Source organism: Triplophysa dalaica, chromosome 23 (assembly GCF_015846415.1).
Source record: "Triplophysa dalaica isolate WHDGS20190420 chromosome 23, ASM1584641v1, whole genome shotgun sequence".
Lineage (NCBI taxonomy): Eukaryota > Metazoa > Chordata > Actinopteri > Cypriniformes > Nemacheilidae > Triplophysa > Triplophysa dalaica.
In genome coordinates, this window is record NC_079564.1 from 4,786,471 (window position 1) to 4,792,470 (window position 6,000).

Genomic DNA, 6,000 nt, shown 5'->3' on the forward strand with positions numbered 1-6,000 from the left:
CACAGCCGATGTTAAAGTCATGGAAGCTGTTATTTGTCCGTTGGTTATCTTAGAATGTGTGTAGCTGAATTCTCATTATCAGATTTAGGACTGTGATGAAAGTGAAATTAGTTTAGCTCAGTCAAATGTTTACAATCTCTGAGAACCAAACACTACCCCAGCGGCTCTTCCTCTTCTCTAAGGAAGACCTCGTCCCTTTTTTGCCTTATTCCTTTGGGTGGAGGTTATTAATAGCACTCGGAATAGTGACATCATGTACCCGGGCCGCTGTCTGTAGTCCTTGAAAAGCGAACTTTGAGCTTTATCACTTTGCATGTATTATTTATGCTCTAACAGCAACATTACAAACTATCTTAAGGTTGAAAATGCGTTTATGGGGATCATGGGATATTTCCCATGATACAACTTGAATCATCCGTCTGATAAGAATCAGCTGGAGAAGAGTGATCGTTAATGCCACAAATATACGTTTAATGTACATGTATTTGTTCTTGTTGACAGTTATTCACTACGTTTGAGAATAAACAGATTAAATGAATGTTATAAATAGCAGTGATTTATTTTAAATATATTGAGTAATTTTATCAAACGTTATAAATGTAATAGTAAATAAACGTGGCAAACATTTATTTTGTTCTCTTTATTAAAAATTAATACAATAAACGTGACAAATTATGTAAAAATTGACTTTACCATTTTACAAAACAATCCATAAAGCCACACACAGGTGTTATATAAGCGTTATGACGAATGTCCGTGACAGTGCTGTCAGATGCAGGATATATTACGTTAGTGTCTGAAATTGTTGACTCATTTTTATTCACTTCTTCCCAACATAGTGGACTATTTAGCATTCCCTATATAGGAAATAGTGAATGAGTGAACAAGTGAGCGAATTCAGACGCAGCTACTTTTAAACAGTATGCCTTAAGAATACTTCGGAAGTTGCTTTGGATAAAGGCACCTGTCAAATGTATAAATGTAAATGTGATGATGAGGTCACCGGTCATTTATTGCTCAATCAACACCCACAGCAGAATCTTTACTTATGTGACCCCTGCTGTGTACGTCAGCTTCTGTAAGTGGAAAAGACGTTATATTCACCTGAAAAAGGTTTGATTTTCAAAAGAGAGGTTAAATTTCTTATGCCGTCTCATTAATTTCCTATTTCACTTTCATGCGGAGTCTTTGTAATGTCGTCTCTAATAAATGTAAAAATGGTCTTAACATCTCAATTGTTTTTAGGTTTTTACATCATGATCTGATAGTGGCTTTGTTGCAACATTAGCAAACCAGACAAGCATTTGATGGTTTAATTTAGAAAAATCTATTTCTTTTTACAAGATCAAAGTTAATTGAGTTCTATCCACGTGTTGTTTTATCAGATATTCAACATTTTCCCCAGAATTCTTAAAGGTAAAGATTTGATCAAGGCCACCTTTCTTCCAAGACGTGAAAAATGTTTAAGCGTGTATGTGATGCACAAAAACGTCCCTGTGCCATTCTAGTCAGTGTGATAGAAATGTATTTTCAAGCATGCAAGTATAAACGCCGTAACAGATTGTGCGTTCTACACTTGACATCTTGAATGAATGCACTGCACACACACTGCATATGTTACAGCTCAGTGACGCCCAGGCACAAGCTCCATTTGCTCCATCTTTCCCTGACCAGTTTGTTCTGTTCGCCCCTGACAGTCTGAGGCAAGACACCTTTGCTGAAGGCTTCATTACTGCTATAGTCCTGTCAGACAGCAGTCGAGCTCCAATACCGCTGTTTACAAGTGCTTGTAAGAATTAACAAACAAGTAACACTTTCCAAATTGACCAAACAGTTAAGTTTAAGTTTACACAGTTAAATTTAAAGTCCCAGTGAAATGAAAAATTACAATTCTTACATTTTCATGAAATATCGCAGCATTTTAAGTAAATCGCTTATCAATGTAGGTCATTTTATTTTTTAAATCCATGTAACCTTTCATGTAGCTTAGTGGTAAGAGCATTTCGTTAACAATGCAAGTTTGTGGGTTCGATCCCAGGGGATTGCACATACCTAAGCATAAATGTAAAGCTTACTGCAATGCAAGTCGCTTTGGATAAAAGCGTCTGCCAAATGCGTAAATGTAACCTCGTTATCTTCAGTTAAAATCTGAAATTGCACTTCCGCCCTGAAATGACGTAAATTAGACGGCTTGACCGGAGCATCTATTAACTCCTCCCCTTCAACTGTCAGTCTGCTGCCAGTTTCCTTTCTAAATCAATGCAACAGGTGTTTTTACACATCCAATCAATTATAAGCCACGCCCACAAACTTCCTCCTTTTCACTCGCAAATGTGTCCGAAAACGGAAAGTAAAAACTATAGCAACTTGCAGTTCACAGGGATTTTAAGGTCAACTTAGGTTTAACGTGTGGCATTTTAAAGCAAAAGCTGTCCGTATGTTTTTTACATCATTGTGTGGTCTCCGGCGTATTATGTACTCTAGATGAATCCAAAGATAAAATATGTAAGCACTTATTGAAATCTATTTCTGTCATGAATTACTCCAAAACCACCAAATTGTTCACAACCTTTATGAATTACTTTTTTCTATTGAACACAAAGAAAGATTTTTGGAAAAGTTTACATCATTGACTACCATAGTAGGAAAAAATAAAATGGTAGTTACAGGTTCCCTAGAGCTGTTTGCTTTCCTAAATTCTTCAACAGGACCAAAAAAAAGATGATGCAATACTTTTTCCTATATGGAAGTCAATGATGTCCCTAAAGTTTAAATTGCTAAGATTTTCCCAAAATTATCTTTCTTTGTTTTCAACTGAACAAAGAAATTTAAACAGGTTTGAAACAACAAATTTTCTTTTTTGTGGGGAGTATAACAACGAATAGTTTCATGTGTAGTAGCTAAGTTCTGTTGCAGATTCAGCTAAAAAAGCATACATTTTTGTTTAGGATGTAAATAAAATGGTAAAAAAGCTTTACATTTACTAAACATTTCTGTTTTACCTGCTAAGGTATACATTCATTTGATAAGATTGCGCTGCCTATTTAGATCTGTGACGCGTTGACTTGAGAGTCGTTCAAATGATTCATGGAAAAGAGTCAAAGTCTCAAAATTGATTCATTCATGAATTTGATATTGCTACAATTCTTTTTTGGTGAACTCCCCGCTCTGTGTTTAACTGTATACATTTAACACTTTGGAAATAGCAGCAAAAACTCAAAAGCACATCACATCACAGAGGCGACGAAGGCTACAGCAAACATCCCCTGAGAGAACGACTCGCTGCCTCAGTGTTCTGACACACGGGGAGAAAAAGCAAACATGGTGAACATGAACATGAACATGGCTCGAATTGAGCAATTGCTAGTGTTTTTTTTCTTTTATTCCTTTGTGTTTTCGTTGAGTGTTAAAGATTCACATCACAGAAATCCAATCTTCCTCTATCAAACAGAAACTAAAGCAAAGTGTTATATGGAAGATATCACAGAATGAACAACATCAGCAAAAGTGTTTTATGTGTCTGTGTGTGTGGTGGAATAAAGCAGGTAGTAGATTTTGAAAATACCCGCTGACCATAAAACCCTACAAAGTCTTAACACTGTGTCATGTCAGAAAAAAAAATCCCTTTATTGTCACTCAACCATATACACAGGTACAACAGTAGGTGAAAAACTTGTCTAGTCTCACATTCAGAAAAAAACAAAAGGACAGAAGTGAATGTGTTGCTTCCTGGAAGTTTTATTCTTTATGGCTAACAAATTTCCCAACACCACTTCCTGTCTTCCATCAATTCTCCAGTCCAAACTGTCTTCAGTTTAGCGCTGCCTTTTAACTTTCTTTTCCTCTCTTTTTTCAAGCTTTATATAAACCACATCTGAGACGCTTTTCGCTGTTCTCAGTCACATCCATCTCTACTACAGGTGAGCTGTCAATCAAAGGCTTGACTCCAGGCTTCAGGAGGGGCTGTCTAAAAGTGAGCTGACAGCTAATATCAGTCTGCAGCCTCGCTCTGGCTGACACAACGCTCTGGAAATACAGCATCTACTGTACGTTCCACAAACCCACATTTCAAGATAATGTCAATTTCGTGCCCACGTTGTCTTATTTTATCACGACAAATTCATTAAACAGTACAGCACATGAGTGACCGCCGTCTGCTTTAGTGTCATGGTGCTGGAAATATTTTCTCCTTCATTTACTCTGTTGAAGTAAAAGATTTTTCAGTGTAAAAAGTTTGAGTTTTAACTTTTAGTAAGTCATACAAACTTTGGTTCAGAGGATAATAGTGAAAAATGTCGCAACATTACAATCTTTTTAATAAATAAATTGAAAACGTTTTAGTGATTTGATGTTGTAATTTGTAATGCTTCATAGTCGTCCTAGCTCAGCTCCTTAAAGCTTCTGTTTCCGTGGCAACAGCAGCATCTCTGGTGTGTGTCTCGCTTTCGAAATATGGTTAATGTTGTTCTCACGTAGTTTTTCATCAAAATGTATATTTTGAATGATCATATTACAAAACAATTCTGAAAAAAAATGAATGACATTTTTTACATGTTTTTTTAAATAAAAGGAAAATGCTTTTGGAAAAAATGTACAGTGTGAAGGCCCTCCTTCTTCATCCAATCCAAGCGCTGGATTGAATTCATGTATATTTTAAATGACATATGAAGTAAGTTGTTCATAAAGCTCAAAGCAGGCCTGCAGAGTACAGAGTAGGGCTTTAGTACACATTAAATATGAAGGGTTTCAGCCGGCCGTCCTGTTTGCTTGGCCGGAGTGAAGATGTACAGTTATTGCCCTGCGTTTGTACACCCGCTCGATGGGGTCTTTCATTAGCCCTCTATAAAAATCTGACCCACGAGACACCGGCCAATCACATTGCAGAACACGGTGCTCATGTGGCTCAGGGTGTCTTGAAGCTGCAAAGGTGTGATGTGGTTCACGCAGGGGCTCAGGCATTAAATTATGTCCGCAGAGATGTTTGGCACGTATTGCACATTATGTATTCATCGATGATCATTTTGCCTGTGACCAAGATGTTTTGAGTTATATGTTTATTTTAATAATTGGTCTAAGTGATGGGCAGTATGCTTTTTGTCGGGCAGAGTATTTTTTTGGTTCATTTTTTAAATTGGAGCTTTAGTTTGGAGATTATTAAAACCTTTAGATTTTTTTGTAATAAATGTATTCATGTTGTAAATCAGTTTTTAAAGAATGAATTACATGGTAAGCTTGTTGTTTAAAATAATAACAATTTTACCAACATTTTTCAAAATAGCTTCTTTTGTGTTCTGCTGAGGAACGAAGGTCACATAGGTTTAAAATGAGAATTTTCATTTTGGCTTCTTTATATAAAGACTATTGACTTTAAAAGTCAATATATAGATTTTTTTGATTCATGCATGTCAGGACACATTATTTATTAACTTATTTTTTTTTATTAATTTAACGTATTTTTTTACATTTATATCCCTTTTATGTTTTTGGTGTAGTCACCCGTAATTATATTTTTTTGTGTAATAATGTGTCCTGTATGTAAGGTAACTCAAACAGACGGTCACCGAATGTACTCGACTCTACTCGATGGACGCAATCTATACATTTTGCTTACAAATTTCATAAAACCTCAGACTGAAAAAGTCAAATGTATTTGCGTATTACACAAAACCAATGCTTCCAATTAGGAGCGTTTGTTTGATAGCGCAACAGCACAAGCACACTGGGTGGTGGACGCCACCCGGTACTTTTCATTAAAGGACACGCAGCTTGACGGCTCTGCAACTTTAGCGCTCCGCTAAATTATTACACAACAAATAAAGCGAGTACGACGCTGGGCGTGCTGGGGGTTTGAAGTCGAAAGCTTTGTTTTAATGAGCTTCAGAGAAAGTCGTCCTCCCTTTGAGTCGTGCCCAGGGAGATGTAGAAATCGCAAGACCCCGAGTCCCTCTCTCCCTGCGGTAAACGTCAGCACGCCGAAGAGTCGAATGCTCTTTTTTGCGC